Source organism: Patella vulgata, chromosome 6 (assembly GCF_932274485.2).
Source record: "Patella vulgata chromosome 6, xgPatVulg1.2, whole genome shotgun sequence".
In the NCBI taxonomy this organism is placed as follows: domain Eukaryota; kingdom Metazoa; phylum Mollusca; class Gastropoda; family Patellidae; genus Patella; species Patella vulgata.
This window is the reverse complement of record NC_065884.2, coordinates 45,279,235-45,301,758: the sequence shown is the minus strand read 5'-3', so window position 1 is coordinate 45,301,758 and position 22,524 is coordinate 45,279,235. Positions and strand designations below refer to the sequence as shown.

At 37.5% G+C, this 22,524-nt stretch overlaps 1 long non-coding RNA gene and 1 other non-coding gene across 2 annotated transcripts; both read right to left on the bottom strand.

Moving 5' to 3' along the window:
* Positions 1-198: 198 nt before the first annotated feature.
* On the bottom strand, positions 199-21,243 carry LOC126823471 (uncharacterized). The gene is made up of 3 exons (XR_008788590.1): positions 20,674-21,243; positions 6,420-6,528; positions 199-3,197 (listed from the first exon to the last, which is right to left on the bottom strand). It is a non-coding gene; the product is annotated as an uncharacterized LOC126823471 (transcript).
* Positions 10,836-13,242, bottom strand: LOC130013225 (uncharacterized). Its single transcript, XR_008788591.1, has 3 exons — positions 12,926-13,242; positions 11,828-11,922; positions 10,836-11,170 (listed from the first exon to the last, which is right to left on the bottom strand). It is a non-coding gene; the product is annotated as an uncharacterized LOC130013225 (long non-coding RNA).
* Positions 21,244-22,524: the final 1,281 nt, after the last annotated feature.

The window sequence follows — 22,524 nt, the reverse complement described above, 5'->3', positions numbered from 1 at the left end:
GATGTTCGGATGGGGCTAACAGTTGGAATTCAAAATAAAAATGGGTTGTAGCCCCGCTGTACTGGCAAATTCGACCTACTTGGTTTTAGAAAAGTAGGACGTTCAATTCCATTTCATTTTATATTAAAATCAAATCCAGATTCAATTTCGGCCCGAATCAAACACACCCTTAAAACTAAACAATAATGATAAACAAACAACAACACAGATGTTTTTACTAAATGATAAGAATGTATATAAATATATAAAATATCACAATTACATTAACACTTAATATGAGATATGAAGTTCAAGATTCGATAAAATGCATATATGAAAATAACCGTAACACAATTTCTGCATATACAAATGAAAAATAGATAACATCTTTAATTATAGTTTTCTAGGTATTATATACTCTTCAAACAAGCGGTTGCCGTGCAAGATCTGCCCACATTTTGCAAGAGATGGACAGAGAACAAGCTCAAAAAAAAGAAGTGATTTTTTGTACAATCAAGGGCTATAATTCAGGAAGTTACGATCCGGTATGCATAAATATTGAAAGGAACCAAGATCTTTGGGTTATAAACATGTATTTCAAGTTTCATCAAAATCGGATCAAAATTGTGTCCTCTCTAGAGGGTCCAAAACCTTGATATACCATATATTTACAATATTTGCGTACGAGGGGCAGTTTTGGTCCGATTTGTACAAAATTCAGACTCAACCATCATAAGGGTGTAACAGTGATATATTCACACGTTTTTTTTTAAATCGGGTAAAAATTGTGACATCTTGAGGGACCTCAAGCTAAAAACGCCATTTTTCGTACAATCAGGCGCCATAATTCAGGAAGTTATGGTCCGATATGCGCGAATATCGAAAGGATCTGAGATCTGTGGTATATAAACATATATTTCAAGTTTAAACCAAATCGGATAAAAATTTTGACCTCTACAGTGTTCACAAGCTAAAAACGTGATTTTTCGTACAATCAAGGGCCATAATCCATGAAGTTAACAGTCCGATACACGCCAATATCGAAAAGAATCGAGATCTTAGGGTGATAAACCTATATTTCAAGTTTCGTTAAAATTGGATAAAAATTGTGACTTCTAGAGTGTTCACAAGCTAAAAACGTGATTTTTCGTACAATCAAGGGCCATAATCCATGAAGTTAACAGTCCGATACACGCCAATATCGAAAAGAATCGAGATCTTAGGGTGATAAACCTATATTTCAAGTTTCGTTAAAATTGGATAAAAATTGTGACTTCTAGAGTGTTCACAAACAATTGTGGACGGACGGACGGACAGGGGCGACGACAATATACGTCCACATGAAAATGTGGGCGTATAAAAAAAGTAGGAGATATTGAAATGCAAATTCCTATGCAGGTTGTGATATGATAAATAGTCATGGACACTTTGCATGCTTTGAGAGTATGTTCACAGATGAAGAACTTATTGCCCCAACAGAACCACTGAGCTGCACATGCGACACGCATGTGCGACGTCCGCGTGTTGTGCCTCCATTAACTCGCAAGCACATGGCAACATGCGTCAATGGTGTAGGCAGCGTAGAAATTTGGGTAATCGTCGATGGGCACGTGTAATGTTCTCAGACGAGTCCAGATTTACTCTGGATTTCACCAATAGGCGTGCTCACGTTTGGAGGCGTGTAAATGAGCGTCATACTAACGTTAACGTCAGACAGCATGACAGATTGGGGCGTGGGTCTGTTATGGTGTGGGGAGGAATCACCATGACTGACAGAACGGACTTGCATATTGTTCAAGGAAGGGTCACTGGTCTGAACCACCGTGACCACATCCTGGCACCGATAGTTCTGCCCTTTGCTCAACGTGCAGGTCCACGTTTCATCTTTCAAGATGATAATGCCCGTGCCCACCGCGCTCGTGTCGCGAATGACAACCTCTAGCGTCACCATATTGTCCATATGCCTTGGCCAGCCATGAGTCCTGACCTTTCCCCTATAGAGCATGTCCCAGGACATGATCGGGAGACGTGTTCGTCAACGTCAACACTGTAAGAATTGGTAGTAGCACGCCACGACGAATATTGCTGAATGTCTAAGGATTGGTGGAGCAATTACTCATTATCAAGACAAAAATCAAAAACGTCCATTTTCACTTTTGACAGTGTATCTCTTTGCGAGTGAAATGGAGCCGTCAGATAAGCCGCCCATATGAACTGTTTATATATTTGGGTTATAAACATGCATTTCAAGTTTCATCAAAATCAGATGACAATTATTGTGACCTTTAGAGTGCCCACAAGCTAAAAACGTGATTTTTCGTACAATCATATTATTGGCCATATATTCCATGAAGTTTTTATCCAATACATGTCAATATCGAAAGGAACCGCGATCTTTTGGAGATAAACCTATATTTCAAGTTTCGTCAAAATCGGATAAGAATTGTGACCTGTAGAGTGTCCGCAAACAAATTTTGGACGGACGGACGTCCTCGCGGAAAGGGGCAACGACAGTATACGTCCACGTCCACATGACGTAAAAAAAGATCGGGGGAAGACCAACCATTTTCAACAAGGTTTACATGAAGGTTTCCATAAATCTTAAATATATATTCAAACATAATCCCCTCTGCAACACAAGCGAAAAGTTTTTGTAAGCGAGAAACTAACTGTTGGTTCAACACACTCACTGGTGCATAATTGAGATTTTTAAAATTCTTAAGATAGACTGGGTCGTGTTATTTGAAGAAAGCTGCATCAATGTATGCGATTATGTATCTAAAACCCATTATTATAGTGTCAGTACACCTCTGGGGAGGTTGGGTGGTGTTAAAATGTGCCTCCTCCCACAATACTCTCTGCTAATTTAAGGTGGTGTGGTGATAAACAGAGAAGGCCAATTTTGTTCTTTGTTTCAACATAAACACTCAAATCTTTTTTTTTCCGGTACAACAGCGTCTAACGGGCGTGTTAGTTCAACAGTACTTGATTCTTTTATACGATATTTGTTCATCATGATGTCAACAAGTTGTTCGAACACTTCGATGATATTTGAAACGTTATCCAAGTCAATTTGAACACATGGCACTTCCAGATAGTCGGACATTTTACGCGCTCTAGCTTCTGGTACTTGTGCATCGCATGATGTTTTGCTTCGAGTTCCTGCTAATATGACTGTGAGGTTATTCTTGCATGTGTGATTCTCCAATGTTTCAGCCCTACAAAAAGAATCAATAGAACATTAAAGACTCATGGAACATTTTTTTTATATTTTCTTCTTGCCACTTGCTCAAAATATATAGAATAGAGATTGCTGTTAAAAAGTAGAAGTCACAAGCTACACTCAAAGCCATTAACTAGCGGCCGCTAGGCAGGATACGCCCACAGTCATTTTCATAATCCAGAAAGTTATGGTCTGAAATGCGCAAATATCAAAAGGGACTGAGATTTTTGGAATATAAAGATATGTTTTAAGTTTCATCAAAACCGGATAAAAATTGTTACCTCTAGAGGGTCCATAACTCTTGTATTACATACTTAAACCCAATTTGCGTACAAAGAGCGGGCATTTTCATTTCGATTTTCCCGAAAATCCAATTCAACCTTCATTATGGTGGAATGGTGATATATCTAAATGGTTTTTAAAATCAAAAAAAAAAAATTTGTGACCTCTAAATATCCACAAGCTAAAAATGCGATTTTTCGACCATTCAGGAGCCATAATCCAGGCAGTAATGTTCGGATATGTGTGATTATCAAATAGAACCAAGATATTTATGATAAAAACTGCGGCCTCTAGAGGGTCCACAACCTTGATATACCATATTTTTACACTATTTGATTTGCTTACAAGGGGCGGCCATTATGTCCGTCAGTTTTCGTCCGATTTTCACAAAATTCTAACTCAACCATCATTAAGTAATATATCCACACGTTTTGGTTTTTATTAAATCGGATAAAAAATTTGACTTCTAGAGGGACCACAAGCTAAAAGCGTGATTTTTCATACAATCTGGGGCCATAATTCAGGAAGTTACGATCTGATATGCGCGAATATCGAAAGGAACCAAGTTCAACCAAGATCTTTGGGATATATACATGCATTTAATGTTTCATCAAAATCGGATGAAAATTGTGACCTCTAGAGGGTCCACAACCTTGATATTTCATATTTTGCACTATTTGCGTACAAGGGGCGGCCATTTTGTCCGGCAGTTTTGGTCTGATTTTCACGAAATTCGAACTCAACCATCATTAGGGTGTAACGGTGATATAGTAAAACTTTTTTTTTTAAATCGAATACAAATTGTGACCTCAAGCTAAAAACGTGATCTTTCGTAAAATCAGGGGCCATAATTCACGAAGTTACCATCCGATATGCGCGAATGTCGAAAGGAAACAAAATATTTGTGTTGTAAACATTGATTTCAAGTTTCATCAAAATCGGATCAAAATTGTGACCACTAGAGTGTCCACAAGCTAAAAACGTGATTTTTCGTACAATCAGGGGCCATAATACACGAACTTATGGTCCGATACATGCCAATATCGAAAGGAACCGAGATCTTTGGGAGATATACCTATATTTCAAGTTTCGTTAAAATCGGATAAAAATTGTGACCTGTAGAGTGTTCACAAACAAATTGTGGACGGACGGACGGACATGGGCTTTCCTATCTTATGGCACATAGATGAAACTTGTGATGGGTCTCTTTTTTCACGATTTTACGCAGTCCCATGTCACACGTTTTGCACGTGCATTCCCTGCACTCTGGCCCTTTAAATACAGATCAAAGTTACGATCTGATATGCGCGAATATCGAGATCTTTGGGAGATATACCTATATTTCAAGTTTCGTTAAAATCGGATAAAAATTGTGACCTGTAGAGTGTTCACAAACAAATTGTGGACGGACGGACATGGGCTTTCCTATCTTATGGCACATAGATGAAACTTGTGATGGGTCTCTTTTTTCACGATTTTACGCAGTCCCATGTCAAACGTTTTGCACGTGCATTCCCTGCACTCTGGCCCTTTAAATACAGATCAAAATTTCAACATTCATCACTTCGGAAAAATGCCACGCCTTACACAGGAAAACAGGAACAGAGCTATTGGCATGCTGGATCAGGGGGCTTCACAGGTAGCCGTCGCCATTTAGTCTACCCATCGACCACTGCTCGCCTCAAACACTTCCACGCCACTGGAAGAGTTGACGATCGAACACGACCTGGAGCGCCACCTGTAATAACCGCTGCTCAAGATCGCCACATCCGACTACAGCATCTGCGCAACAGGTTCCAGTCAGCTACAGCTACTGCCAGGGGAACTGTTGGAGCACGGCAACGTCAGATCAGCCCTCAAACAGTCCGAAGGCGCCTGGCTGCTCTTGGGTTCCGCTGTCGTCGACCCTACCAAGTTCAAATTCTTTTGCATCACCTTCGATTTGCCAGACAGCAATGGGACGCAAATCAGGGGTATCTGCACAACACACCATGGCGAAATGTCATCTTCTCGGATGAATCCCGATTCAACCTCAGTTTTCCTGATGGACGTCACCGTATCTACCGACGTCGACATGAACGCTTTGCTCGTAACTGCGTGCTGGAAAGGGGTCGTTTCGGGGCCGCTATCAACATCAACTTCCGGTCCCAGTTGGTTGTGGTCCAAGCCAATCTCAACGCTCAACATTATGTTGACGCCATCCTTCGTCCGGTTTTGCTTCTATTGCTGGCTCAACATGGCGTTCGTCGACAGATGGTTTTCCAGCATGACAACGCCCGACCCCACACTGCCAGGTTGACAAGAAACTTCTGAACAATCATCATGCCCATGTTATGGATTGGCCCGACATAACCCGATCGAACACCTTTGGGATAAACTTGGACGACGGGTTCGAACTCAAGCCGTGCCACCACGAACTGTTGCAGAGTTGGCACAGACACTCCAAGATCATTGGCAAACAATCCCACAGCGTGTAGTGAGACATCTGTGCCAGTCCATGCCAAGGCGACTTCAGGCATGTGTGAGAGCTCAGGCTGGACATACCCGATATTGACTTCAGCTGACCCCTGCTTTGTTTCATGGTTCTCTGACGTTTCAGTTTTGTGCATTTGTAGTGAATTCTTTCATGAAATTATCCACAGATGCTTGTTATCTCGATTTTGTCATTTGTTATGTACATTTGTTAAAAAATGTTGTAGTAAATAAACTTTGAATTTGGCATTGCGTTTTTAATGGCTTTGAGTATATAAACAAAGTCTATTCCGATAGACAAAATATAACAGCAAGGGGTAGACGCCGACGACTGTCATTAAAGTTGTTCAGGCTATTTTCGTCAAGTCTGTCCATTTTGGTCAAAAATCATCTTTCTGCGTTGACCAGACACTTTTTATGATTATGACGTTTGGTCTATATTTTGTTATGTAATTATTCTTACCAGTCTGGGACGTTCTCAAAGGAACTGGCGTTGTTTATATTATACATTATTAAACAGCCGTCTACTCCACGAAAATAAGATGTAGTCATACTTCGATATCTTTCTTGACCTGAAAAAGAGCAATCAAAAGAGCTATAATTTTCCGAATTACGTCTGTATTTGCCCCTTCCTGCGAATCACAGCTATATACGTTATTTCAACAAATCTGAATAATTAAACACATTAAACATACATTATGCAAGAGCTAAATCTGCCTATTGCAGGTCTTTCTTTGGGCCTGAAATGTTATCTAAATTATTAATTAGACATTATTTAACGTATCCAGACCATAATCAACTCTCGATGTCAACGCTAGCCTGTGATGTTTACTGGATTAGGATACCATTTGCTGATCCACTTTCATTCTTGATTTAATCATGAAATGGATAATCGAGACTGTTTTTTATCGTATCGACTTTAGTAATGATGATCGAGGCTAGGCCGAAAATTCAATCGCTAAAATCTCAGTTCAGAGTGGATCAATTTGACTGAAATTTTCAGCAAATTCCCTTCACATTATCTAGTTTTTAACTACTATAGTATAGGAACTGCCAGCTCTTTATCTAATCTCCCATAATGTATCTTTAATTAACTTATCCAGACCATAATCAATTCTGATGTCATCGCTAGCCTGCGATGTTTAGTGAATTAGGTTCCGATTTGCTGTTTGACTTCCATTCATGATTTAATCATTAAATGGATAATCGAGACTATGCTTTTTATCGTACCGACTTTGGTAATCGCTAAAATATGAGTTCAGAGTGGATCAATTTGACTGAAATTTTCAGCAAATTCGCTTTATATTGTCTAGTTTTTATCTAATCTCCCATAATGTATCTTTAAGCAAGAGATAAATCTGTCTATTGCGCGTCTTTCTTTTCTCTTTAAATTTGATATAAACTTAACATGACAAAACGATAATTAACTCTCGATTTTAAACAGATTTGAATCCTATCTTCGATTCCACGGCTGTTCATGATTAACCGTAAAAGTGGATAACCGAGACTTTGTTTATTATCGTAACAATGATAACAATGACAATCGCGGCTACAGTGTTTTTGAAATTCTGTTTTCTGGGTTCAGAGTCAAGTAATGTGACTGAAATTTTCAGCATATTCTCTTTATGGTATCTATTTTTTTTACTAATATAGCGAGAACTTTATCTGATCTTCCATAATGCCTATTTAACACACAGGCAAGAATAATAATTATATTAAATTTAGGCGACGAGTCTGAGGAGCCCATTCTTAAATATTTATAACAGACCATAACCGTGCAGCCCTAGCATAAAATCTATGATTGTCACTTGATGGATTTTTACCGTTGTATAAAACGTATATTGATAAAGACAGGTGGAACGATATTTTCCTCCTCCTCCTATAGGGATTTATAATCAGATTTAACTGTGCATTGGGATTTTGTGATTAAAATATAGTAATCCACAATATAAAAAAAATAGAGATTTGGTAGTGTTTTAGCATTATTAGCATTACACTTGTGGCGCCTAACTGTCACATAAGTAACCATATGTGCGCTTAATAGAGACATATAACACAACACCAATGAATTAATATACACACATGGGATAACAAAAAACTAAATACGTAGGCCTATTGAACATTATATTGGGTTTTAAAGCATATCTATTATCTGTAAAGACTAAAATGAGGACAAAGGAAATCACAATTTCCTCACTAGATAATATATATTTATACGTCACCATACAGGTCCATATTTAAACATTTAATGGGCTAAGCAGGTGACATTTGTCCTATTAATAAATTAATAAGATTGTCCTTTCTCAGAACAATCCAATATGCAATAGCATGCTCAGGTGAAGGTCGAATGTTTGAGAGTTTTATTAGGTTATGGTAAATATAGGTTGCAGGGGCGTAAATGCTGGGGGAGTGTGGGGGTGGCGTAACCCGGGGAGAAAAAAACTAGTCCGTCTCCAAATCATGCATTAGCCGACTAAATGAATTAATGGGAAACACTGTGCCCAAATAGAAGGGAAAATCTCAAATACCTAATTAATGAATATATCTGTGTATATACGGGTGATTGCGTTGGTTGGGTATCGTACTAGCCAGTTTTTCAAAGCTCAAATAGTAAAACTGTTATGCGTTCAGTCATGAAATAGGGACGCTCTTGTGTGTGAACGTGACCTGGCGGGCACCATCGACCTTGACAAATCCCCGATCGATGGTCAAACTAGACAAAGTGCGGACGCTTGATGAAAATATGAAATATGGTTATAGGTCCATGTAAATGATGTAATTATTATCACTTTCATGAGTTGTCTCAGATTCACAGTACTTTGTACGTTCTTGCTAAATTCTTAATAAAAAATAACATGAATTCCTATGCGTAGTAGGCTACTCAATTTGACTTACGTTATATCTGTTTCCTGACCCCATCAGAATTTTGCAAAATCTCTCTCGGACGCCCACCTCACCCCCGGTTAGAAAACTTGCACTCCGGTGCTCGGCTATAGGGGCCTGTGCATCAGTCGGTGCCATTTTTGCTAAACACCTCCTCCCTCCTCAATAAAAATCGATCGGTATGTACGCCCCGCATATGTTTTTTTTTTTAAATGTTGTGATGGTCAACTGTACTGTTAAGTTGTGTTAAATACGTTTTAAAATAACACTGTTATTGTGATGGTTGAATGTTCGGATGCTGTTATATATATATATATATATATATATATATATATATATATATATATTTAAATAGCACCGTACTACCCAGCGGGCACAGAACGTTGTGACAACGTTTTTCAGAGGTTGTATCACAACGTCTGAAATAAGTCAGCTGTAGGTTGTTTTGCAACAAACTCTTACGTTGTGACAACGTTGTACGGACGTCAAAGCAACATTGTCACAACGTTGTGTGGTGGTTGACGAAAAGTTGTGTGGTGGTTGACGAAAAGTTGTGACAACGTTGTACGGACGTCAAAGCAACATTGTCACAACGTTGTGTGGTGGTTGACGAAAAGTTGTGACAACGTTGTACGGACGTCAAAGCAACATTGTCACAACGTTGTGTGGTGGTTGACGAAAAGTTGTGACAACGTTGTACGGACGTTCAAGCAGCATTGTCACAACATTGTGTGGTGGTTGACGAAAAGTTGTCACGACGTCAGAATTTGTTGTTTTGCAACGTTGTGTGGTGGTTGGCGAAAAGTTGTCACGACGTCAGAATTTGTTGTTTTGAGGTTGTATAAAACCCAGTATAAGCCCCATCCGAACTCCCTACAGTTCTGCCCCTACTGGACTAACGAAGACGGGAATAGGCGGCCGGGCAGGATGGAAGTTAAATTAGGTGTGTGTGCGGGGAAGGGGGGGGGGGCTTAAATGCCCGACAGATTTGGGCCACGGTTTTGACATAGTGAAACGATACGCGAAGTTTCAACACTCTCACTCAATTAGAATCAAAGTTATTGTGTCCCATCACAACCAATCTAATTGCTTCTTTCTGAATAAAATCAGTATCAATTAATAGGACAATACGTAGTTTCAAAACATTCAATTCAAACGATTATATTACAGACAATATTAATGCTAGAGTCATATAACTTTGCAGTAATGGGTAAAGGTAATAGAATCTGATCATTAAATTTTAAGTAATGGTCATGTAATGAGTAATGGAAGATTTCAAAAGTAATGAGTAATGGAAATGTAATTAATTACATTCCGAAAATCATGTAATGGTCAATTACATTTCAATTACATTTAATGGCGCATTTTTGAATGGCATTTAGTAATTGGAACATAATCAAAAAACACACTTTTATGGAATAACAATTACTATGGTTTATTTCACTGCAACGTTTCAACAAGATTTCACAAGTCATTTTCAAGCATATATATACAAATAAATAAAATGAGAAAGATATGAATATATATATAAACATCAGTGGGAACTATCCAATGGTATGCAAGGAAGGTGAACATGAGTAGCTATCACAAGCTATTGATGAAACAACGGTAAATAATCGTATATACTAGGATTAACTCATTATACAATTAAAAGATCAAACAGAGGATTGTTGAGATGTACTGAAACCATACACATTATACTATATAATTGAAACCAGTTTAAAAGAAAATAAGGCATAGATCTATACATGATTAACTAAATATACATTTATAAAAGATCAAACAGAGGATTTACAGAAATATATTAAAACCATACTCTTATGCATTCAGTGATAACTAGAGTTTTAAAAGAATATAACAAGGAAACATATTTAATGTTATTACATTTTATTACTATTTAAAGATTAGTGCTAATTTAGCATTTAATCAATCAGATTTAAAGACATGGTAAAACTATTGTCTTTAAATCTGATTGATTAAATGCTAAATTAGCTCTAATCTTTAAATAGTAATAAAATGTAATTATTTACTTTCAATGTAATGGGTAATGGTAATGAATGATATTGCTAAAAATGAGAAAGTAATTGTAATGCAATTGGTACCGTAATAATAATAAAAATTTATTTATTTATAAAGCGCCTGTTACCAATATAAAACACTGCTCAAAATGGCTTATAAAGATTATAATAAAATATGACATGTAATAAACAAATTAAAACTGTACATGTACTTAATTGGTCCCTCTTCTGTCGGGTGCATATTTTAGATGAGCCGAAACTGCTGTTATTATCTCGGCTTCCTTGCAGCTCGGCTGACTGATCATTACACTATCTGAAGAATACAAAAAAACTGTATATTTACTCTGTCAAATTTTGTAAATTATATAATTGAGTCCGATCAAAAAGGTCGTCTTAAAGCTGTAACAGATAATTCTGCATCCCATGAATTATGGAGCAAAGGTGGCTAATTGGGTAAAACGCTGGCTCGCTTGTCTGGAGGTCGCATTTTCGATCCCTACATTTGCCGAGAAAGTTCAGTAGGCCTGACAAGGACAATTCGTTTGGATGGTATGAAAAACCGAGGCCATGTGTACACATTGACGTGCAAGTAAAAGATCTCTTTGGCAGTTGGAATTCGATATAAGAGTAGGCCATAGTGCCGCTGCCCGGGCAAAATTTCCATCATAGCACGCGGTATGGCTCATGCCCGTCTTCATTAGCCTAGTCGGAGCAGAACAGTAGGACGTTAAACCCCATATGAATTATATTATATATGACCCAATAACACATTCTATATGAGACATCGCTTGTGTTATAACTTTCATATTCTCCATGAATTTGTACGTGTAAGAAAGGCTTGGGTGTAAATTACAAAAAAAAAAGATCAATACTCATCGATGAAGTAATAAAAACTCCTGTATGCCCATACCATGTTTGATTATCCGATATTTAAGGATATGTTCGTAAATTGAGTATGATAAAAACAAACCTTGGACAACTTTGTAAATTTCTAAGTCCATTATGGACCGCCTCCCTTTATTTCCCTTTAAATTAAATTGGGCCATTAGGGAATTAGACATCAACCTGTTAAAATAAAAAGACATACTGTTTATGCGTTTGACAATACCACGAATTTTGACTTTCCATTCCTTGACACCTAGAAATGGACATAAATGGGTTGCAACGCATATAATAATGTAATATGAATGTATATTAACTGATTTACATTCAATCGTTTCTGTTTTTACTGTAATGTCTAATCAGTTATGTTCGGCGAAATACGCGAAGAGAGAGAGAAATGGGGTTTAACGTCCACTTGACACAAACTAGGTCATTTCGGGACTAACATATGGTTCAATTTTATTTCAATAATTCGCTAGCGCGTAGGGGGTCTTTTTAGCAGTGGGACGAAACCTGAGGACCCGGAGAAAACCCACCAGGTTGGACAGGCGACCCAACTCCTTGTCACGTACAACCGGGGAAAAAACGGTTAAAAAAAATTACAAACCGATATTCGTTTTCATATCATATTTGACATTCAAAACCAGGAATGGTAGCCAAAAATGTTTTCATTCACTAAAGACTATATAAATAGTTCATACAGCACGAGTGCATATATCACTTGTCATTTGTAATATATCACAAGTTTTGTATACGTTACATTACTATTAACACTCCCTGCAAAGCTTCATGAAATTGGTAACCCTATACATTTAAAGATAATAGATACTGGGAAAGTCCATTATACAATACTATAAATATTGTAATGGCCCCTTCCAATTCCAGACATAGATTGAAATAGCTCTTTCTAAATCCAGACATAGCAATTAACCAAAAACTAAATGATTAAAATGCAATACAATTATAAAATAAAAACACTAAAGTTTCAAAACTAAAATAAATCATTTAAGAGGTAATAAAACATATTTAAAATACTCAATTTACTTTGCAAGGAGGGTTCAATAATGAAATGACAATAGAAGTTCGGCTACCAGTAGAAAATAATCTACAATTACCGAAACAATTAATTCTTTTATATCATAATTATTTCTAAATGGACACAAAATGTTAATTAATCGTAACATACCTAATTTTCAACTTTTACGCCTTCTAGCAACTTATAAAACTCAATAGTTTATCACAGCTCTAATAAAGCAGCCATGTTTGGCTAGGATTCCTTTTTGGCGGAAAGATGTTTAAATTTGATTGGACCAACTGTCAACCTTGGGTGTGTTTTAAAATAAAATATGTATAAGATAATTAATCTTGACCTTTATTGGGTTTTTTTATATACCGGTACATTAAATATAGATATTTTGCAATTAAGTTATGAACGTAATTAAGTTTTAAAGGTGTATTAAACCTTTAATAAATGTTTTTAAAATTTTTTTTTTACCTATTCATTGCGGGTTCTTTATAAACGTTTCATAAACGTTAAAAAAAAAAATCATATTTACGGTACTACGTTTTAATGGAAAATTTTGAAAGAAAACATCAATTATGAACGTTATCTAAACATATTATATTAAACATTTTTATCAATATTTATCGAAAACTTCTGAAAAACATACACTTAAAACATTTAAAAAACGTTTGATAAATATTTTTTTTTTACATAACCTTTTAGAAACAAAAAAAAAAATAACAAAAACAAAAACAAAAAACGTTTTTAAAATATTTTGTGCTTGCTGGGATTCACTTAGACCTGTAATTAATTAAATAATGGCCAGGTTTCACACTTATATATACTGAGCGCCATGGAAAACGCATCACTTAGTTTTTCGTATAACAAAATGATCCTGTAAACATATCTTATTTATTTTGCTTCTTATTGTGGACAATATTCAAATGGGAACACATCAATAACAACACATTTGTACACTCATGGATGTTTAATCTGTAATCAACGGTACAAAGTCAGATGTGTGTCCTCCGCGGGCTCTTACGCACGCTGTGCAGCAACGTCGCATGGAATTAACCAATGTTTGAAAGAAGGCCTGGGGCAAATTGTTCCATTCTTGGACAAGAGCAGCTTCTAAAGCAGCAATGGTGTGCATCTGTGGTCTCCGATACAGACGGCGTCCAATCGCATCCCAGACATGTTCTATCGGTGCCATGTCCGTAGACATGGCTGGCCAGTCCAAGACATTGATGTTGTTAGCAGCCAGGAAGTCCATACTAAAACGGGCGGTATGCGGACGTGCATCATCCTATTGGAAGCGCTGAAGTTGTGGGTGCGCTCGAAACATCGGAACAACAATTGGTTGCAAGACATCATCACGGTAGGCTACAGCATTAACGCGACCCCTGCAAATGTGTAGGGCGGTCCGGTGATGAAATGTGAAGCCTCCCCACACTATTACACTTCCCCCCCACCCCATCGATTCGTTTCGAAGATGCAGCAGTCTGCAAGACGTTCCTCAAGACGTCTACACACATGTTGACGGCCATCAGCGTGATAAGGATGAAAGCGACTCTTATCACTGAAGAGCACACTTTGCCAGTCTACTCTTCTCAATGTCTGGTGTGTCCTTGAGCCCATATCAAACGCCGCTCACGGTGAGGATAGCTCCAACATAAGGTCGTCGTGCACGGAGTCCTACTTCTCTTAGACGACGTCTTACGGTGTTGGCACTTACTGGTCCTTGTCTTCCGACGACTGCTGCACCTGTTCGAGTCGCTGGGCGGAATCTGTCACGCAGATGAGTGACCAGGACGTTGACGGTCACGTGTTGATCCAGTAATTCGAACACGTTCCACCAACCTTACAATAGTGGACTGATGACAATTGAAGTGTCTGGCAATAATAGCACGTGTAGACATGCCAGCCCTGGACATTCCCATGGCTTCATTCCGTTGATTTTCAGTAAGTCTCGGCATCTCTAGCTCGATTCCTTCACACGTCCAACAACAAATTACGACAGATTGATGTTTCACAGTTCATGTACAACACATTAATTTGAAAACATGCTTTTAAAGGGCTCACACACAATGCTGCACGTGAATATTGGGTTTTTCATGTGCATCTTATGCAATTTTTTTGGTGCACACGGGCCGAAATTTTTTGCGTTTGGGAGCATTGTGTGAAACAATAGTTCATAGTATTGCATAATATTATACATACAAAACCACCTAGTAATAAAATATTTGGGAAAAAAAGTGATGCGTTTTCCATGGCGCTCAGTAATATAACGGTATCTACTTAAAATGATCATTTAAATACTTAACTTCATTATTCTTTTATTATCATTTCTTTTTTTTATACCGGAATAGTATTATTAAATTTACATTAGCACTATTAGATGTCGATCTACGGCTGTTTTTATTAATAATTTGTTTAGTGAAGCCGAATGATAAAATCGCGTTAAGTCTACCAACTACCAAGCGTCGATCGAGATTTTGCCGTGGGTAACAAATCTCCGTAAAATCAAATAGCCCAGTGACGTGTAGTATAGATCAAATGGCTTGCTATGTGTTGAAAATTATTCGTTTAACGGCAATGTATATGAGTAATATGAAAAAACTAATGATGAGAGATTTCATTTAGATTAGATCTACTTGCGCAACACATCAACGCAAATGTCTAGCCTAGACTAGTGCAGATCACGTCAGTCAGTTCTAAATTCTACGTCGCTTGGCCTAGACTCGTGTATTCTGAGCGGACTGACACAATCATGCAGCTGGTCCAGCTAGTTTTAATAGTTAAAGCGAGAATTTCATATTTTCTAAGAAAGTCAAAACATAATTATTTCTATATCTTTTGCTCAATAGGCTGTCAACTCACTATTATAGGATCATAGGTATCATTATGACGCTTATAAAATCATTCACACCGGAAATAATAACACAATTACCACCTTTGTTTTTCTCCCCCCCCCCCCATGGAAAAACTATCTTCAAACGTTTGAATTTGAAGTTGAAAATGATATTTTGGCCAATTTCTCAACTGGCAGTAGTGAATTATAGGAATAATAGGATTATTCTGTAACTTAAAAATATAACTTAAAAATATGAAATTCACTCGGCACAGCTGCAGTCTGAGTCTGTGTTTTGAAATGAACGTCGCCACTTACACCGCGGTCGTCAACGAAGTCCATGCCTACCTTACCGGTAATCAAATTCGAGGGGCTTTCATATTCAACTTAATAATAATAGTCCCTGTTACTACATGATGTATGTATAGATGCGCGTGTTTTACATACATGTAAATATAGTTGGTGTTTTTGTTGTTTTATAGCCAATGATAATGCTGTAGCGTAGGTAGCCTAATGTTTTGTTTGTATACTGTCTCTAATAGCCTAATGGGGTGTTAAGATACAATATAATTTTATCTGATCTTATATTAGCCTTAGAAGAAGCAATTGACGATTTTTATATCCCTTCCACATACCCAGTTGAGAGTTAAAATAATAGAACTTACCTTCGGCACGAACCAAAAAACCAATATGGCGTCCCAGAAGCATCTTTCGCGGCAACATTAGAGTCACGTTATCAGTATCCGCGGGAAAAAAACCCGCTAGTGTTACCAGATAATTTACTGAAGAATTAACCGGAATATTTGTCAGCTTCTAGTTGTTTTACAATAAGCCTTAATTAAAATGTATTATAGCTTGTATTGTGTTATTCAATCTCGATCTACGTCGTTAACCAATACAACTGTACCCAAGATCATACGTCAATTTCTATAGATAAGCGCATTGCAATTCCTGTTTTAGGCCCGTATTATGCACTGAATTTGTGTAGCAAACGCTGCACACTACACAATATGCATTAATCACCATTTTCTGTGCTTTGTGTTATTATTTCAATTGCAAAACACCGAATGTAAAAACAGCGACATTTAGGTGCGGGAGAGGCATCTCGTTTACAGTTCATAATACATTTTGTATAATACATGACCTTGACTCAGGTTACAACCCCAAAAATGACCTTGCGGGTGCGGGTCACGACTTTGACCTTGACATTTATTAGCGAAAGTCTGGGTGGTACATGAAGTTTTGGGACTTTTTCGATCCCAAGGTCAAGGGTCAGGTCAAAGGTCAAGGCCCCATTCGAAAGGTCAATGAGTTGCCTATCCATGGTCATGACCTTTGATTTGCCGCGCAGACCCGGGGCCTCACCATGTGCCCGGGAGCATCCGACTCAGTAGATATTTTGGTGACCTTGACCCTTTCAGATGACCTTGACCTACCGTGGTCATGTGGACCAAGATGACATTTTGGAAGGTCAAGGTCCAGTGGTCCTGACTTTATTAGATGGGCCTCTAGGGTTCAAAAACCAAAATACTTCCGGGGCCCCTAGCGGGTCAAGGTCACGACTTTTGGTTGCCGATTTTAAAAAATGAAGAACAAATGTTGGGTCAGTCTATCGGGTCACAAAATCCCGGGGCGATTGGAAGACATTTTTTGGGCAAATTTCCCTAGAAAGTGAAATAGCTGAGTATTACAGCGGTGTGGTCTAAGGGCAGATAACTCGCCCATCACAAATCGGATCCGACGACCTTGAGGTCGTGGCTATTTAAACTAAATTGACCCCTGGGAGTCTCGTGGTGACCTTGGTTTGACAATCAGAGGTCAAGGTTCGAACTTCTATATATGACGTTTCGATAACGTTATGACAACGTTGTGACAACGTTTTAACAACGTTGTCACAACAATCTGTATATGACGTTTTGATAACGTTGTGACAACGTTGTGACAACAACCTATGACGTTTTGATAACGTTTTGAAGACGTTGTGACAACGTTGTAACAACGCCGTGACAACAACCTGTATATGACGTTTTGATAACGTTGTGACAACGTTGTGACAACAACCTGTATATGACGTTTGAATAACGTTTTGATGACGTTGTGACAACGTTGTGACAACAACCTGTATATGACGTTTTGATAACGTTTTGAAGACGTTGTTACAACGTTGTGACAACGTTGTAACAACGTTGTAATAACGCCGTGACAACAACCTGTATATGACGTTTTGATAACGTTGTCACAACAATCTGTATATGACGTTTTGATAACGTTGTGACAACGTTGTGACAACAACCTATGACGTTTTGATAACGTTTTGAAGACGTTGTGACAACGTTGTAACAACGCCGTGACAACAACCTGTATATGACGTTTTGATAACGTTGTGACAACGTTGTGACAACAACCTGTATATGACGTTTGAATAACGTTTTGATGACGTTGTGACAACGTTGTGACAACAACCTGTATATGACGTTTTGATAACGTTTTGAAGACGTTGTTACAACGTTGTGACAACGTTGTAACAACGTTGTAATAACGCCGTGACAACAACCTGTATATGACGTTTTGATAACGTTGTGACAACAACCTGTATATGACGTTAGAATAACGTTTTAATGACGTTGTGGCAACGTTGTGACAACGATGTGACAACAACCTGTATATGACGTTTTGATAACGTTTTGATGACGTTGTGACAACGTTGTGTCAACAACCTGTATATGACGTAAATACAACGTCGAATATTGGTCGAAAACACGTTGTACAACGTCACGACCAATATTGACGTTGTCACAATGTTGTAACAACGTTGCGTGCCCGCTGGGTAATAGATTGCATTTGAAAATCTTAAGGCAGTTTATATCATATACATTATCCATAAGGTAACAAATTTAAGTCACCTGTAATAGTTGGTGTGTCATATTCTTTATCATCAGTACAAAAGCTGGTTTTTGGTTTGTGGTTTTTGATGAATTTTTATATAATTATAAAACAAATCTTGTTTAAATCGCGGGTTTTTAAAAACAATGCCAGTACTTGTCCCAGAACCATAAATAACCAGAGAGGAAGAGAGATTGGGTTTTATGTTCACTCATTTCGGGACTAACATATGGTTAAGATTTATTTCAATAATTCGCTTGCCTGTAGCTCTAGGGGTCTTTAACAATTGGAAGAAACCGTAGGGACCCGGAGAATCCCCACGGGGTTGGACAGACGTCCCTACTCCTCGTCACGTACAACCGGGGAATCGAAACCACTTAAGTTTACTCAATGACAGACCCTATGATACAACGCGCACGCGCTAACCATATTCGCCATCAAACCTCCTTAACAAAAAAGACGACCTGTGCAGAGCCACAACACCCTCATGTTCGCTTAAACAGGACGCGGCCTTCCTATTATAAATGCTGGTCTATAAGCCATGAAAATGATAAATAAAATGTTTTGATGGTAAGGGTGTAACTATATACATTGTATACTGTTATCGGTAATCTACATTACGTGTAAGCTGTAGGCCTATACATGTATACAAGGGCATGTTTATTCATACGTTAGACTGGTTGTGAGCACTAAATTTTAATTCAACTATTTACATCTAAGTACAGAAGGTTCACTTCAGCTATGACGCAGCACACCTTATGAGCACATGCTTGAAGATTATGTTATGTCTGTTTTTAGCTACCAGTTTTATTGAAAGCAAATACATAAAAGAATTTCCTTGTATGCGATTATCAGAGAAGGGCTATGCTTGTTCAATTCGATTTTACCGATAAAGGCCTCTAGCTGTTCGTACGACCCGAAATGGGATTTCCCTAGAAATAATTGATTTAGATCTTCAGAGTTGTGTTAAAATATCGAACAGCTGCAGCGAACTTTGGTGGATTAGCAGATGACAGATACAAAGGTTATGGGCTTTTTTCTTTTCGACAAAGAGAATTCTGTACCCGCCCTTAATTTCGTTATAGTTGCTTTGCTACAGTGATATCACACTGATCAGAAGTGAATATTCGCTAGGCCGCTACAATCATAGATAAGGATGACATCGATGCGACTTAATGAGCCCCAAATATTAATTTTTTTCCACCGACCAATTAAATTCTAAAACATTTTTTTACATATATTAGAAAAATAAAGACGTTTGAAGTATTTGTAGGTAGAACTTATTTCCTATATAGTGTAAATGGTTATGAAAATGAGTAAAAGGCACCATTCTGCCCGAACCAGTAACGTCTTATGTAAACAATACACGCGCCATTGAGCCAATGATTGACGCCGCGAGGTGTGACGTCTCGTCTCGTGTTGAAGCCAGTCATCTTTTACAGAAATATTAGAAGAGTTTCGTAATCCTCTGTGAAACAGATTGTGGTGATATCTGTTTGAATTTGGGACTCCTGCTTTAATTACACACGCCTTTTTTCATACTTTCTTGGGTGACATAGGACCTACATACTGACGTCAAGAAACCATTTAAATATTGATATTTCGTTCATACATAATTATTTCTTTTTATAGTAACACAAAATAAAACCTAAAAGAGCAATTATTTTGATCAGACTGTTATATACTGGGATGGATAACTTACTACTACTGACCGTTTAAAAAAATACTTTCTTGGGTGACATAGGACCTACATACTGACGTCAAGAAACCATTTAAATATTGATATTTCGTTCATACATAATTATTTCTTTTTATAGTAACACAAAATAAAACCTAAAAGAGCAATTATTTTGATCAGACTGGTATATACTTGGATGGATAACTTACTACTACTGACCGTTTAAAAAAATATGTATACAATACTCCATATTCCCTGCAATATATTTAAATGCAAATACAGTGGCATACACCTCTTTAGGTGCATTACAAAACATAAATACAGCCAAACTTCATTAGTTGAATTCCTCAAATGAGATGTGGTATTAGTTGTTCTAGAAAGAGTAACCATACCCTGCCTCGTGCATTGCCTCCATTCCATTCACTGAAGACTACACTTCAGATAACCATTCAGAGGGATGTTGGATACACCTTACCCCCGACAAGATGGCCAGGTAACAAATACAAATGTTCTACTTACCACCTGTATCAATAACTTGGACACTAACTCGAAGCCCATGTTTCTTGAATTCTAAATTGGCACTTCCATTTGGTGTAAAGGAGTAACAACAGCATCCCCCAATATTTGATTCATTTTTTTGGCTAAGTGTTCGTATCAAGGAGGTTTTACCCACTCCACAGTCACCCAGTAATATTACTTTAAATCGGTAATCAAATTCCTCCATGGCAAGTACAACTAATGTAAATCAACTTGTTCTCACGAGCGAAATTCAACAGTCAAATTCGGTAGTCAAATCCCAATTAAACGCTGTTTATATTACGGCAACATGAGTATTTCACCGGTCCATTTATTCAAAAGAGAGTCTATAATGTTAATAGTCCACGGGTGACTGGTTATTATCTATAGATGTTCAGTGCACATTAGGTAGGCCTTACGTAACAGTTGGTTGGCGTTGGCAATATTGCACATACGTATATATCCAAACCTATAGTCATTTAAATGTGTCTAAAATTAATGATTACGACTATTAAGATATAAAACTGTCAAATCCAAGGTATACACTATACCAAGGCAAGCAGACAGGAAAAATATAAAATAGTTATGTTAATCGTAATTTATTCAACTGTGCAGAGTGGGCGCGTTCCTATCGTCACGTGAGAGTCGGTAAGCAAACAGAGACCCTTGAGCAATTCATGGCATGCTTGATAAGGTATAATGTCTGGTTACATGTGCACATGCTGTGGTAATTTTGCTAGGCAGCGGCGTTCACACGATTTTTGACATACTTTCCTTGTCATCCCGCAGTCGCAAACCCTGAACAAGTGGGAACTGGGAAAACACGCGTATGCAGAAAAATAGGACGTTTGAATCTATTCTTTGAGTGTCAAAAAGTAGGACGTTAAAGGGCGTATGGCTGCATTCTTTAGTACTTCCATATAGATGAAAATGGGCCTAAAAGTAGCATTGCCAACGGGTTTTCAGATACAACCATTGACTCAAAAATGACAACGATACTGCAATTGTGAACTATCTAGAATGAATAATCTGAAAAAATTTCGAAAAAATATTGAAAATTAAAAAAGTTATAGCGTTTTAAAGAAGGCAAACCAGAGGCGCTAAAAAACGGCTTTTTTAAAAAACCGCAAAAAAGTGACCGAAGCCAATATCTCAGTAACTATACAAGATAGGTCTATGAAAATTGCACTAATTAAAGATCTAGATGTACTTAATAAAGCCAAATTGTCGCTATAATATTCTAGTATATACTTTTTATGTTACAGAGGTTCAAAGTTGGGATCCGTGCCGATTTCGCACAAATCACAGCAAAATTTTTTTCAAATTTGTGTGTACTTAAATTGTAGCGCTTTGACATTAATACAGAGGCTTATTTTTTAATGAATAAGCACACATAAAAGTGTTTTCAGTCTGTTCTGTTATTTATTTTTTGCATGACAACACCTTAAATCACAATTTTTGACTGTATGATGTCAATGTCGAAGAGAAACAAGTTTATGTATGTAATTGGGCACCTACTGGTTCCGAGGCCATTGACCACTGGCCATTCACAGTCATACAACAATTATAAACCGTTTATACTAACGTATACTGTGGATATTTTTAAAAATCATGAAAGTGTGTGGCAAAATGAGAAATAAACCTGTAAGCTTTTGGCAGATTTGCCGCCTTTGCCACGCCAACTGCTTTAGTTGTTTAGAAGCTGCCATGTACATCAATTTGAAATTGTTTGTTTCAGGAATGAAAATTAACAATTAAACTATGATTTATATAACAGCTATATTTTTGTGATCAACATCACTACAATTTCAAATAAAAACAGACATAATTAATAGACATAATTAAAACATTTGA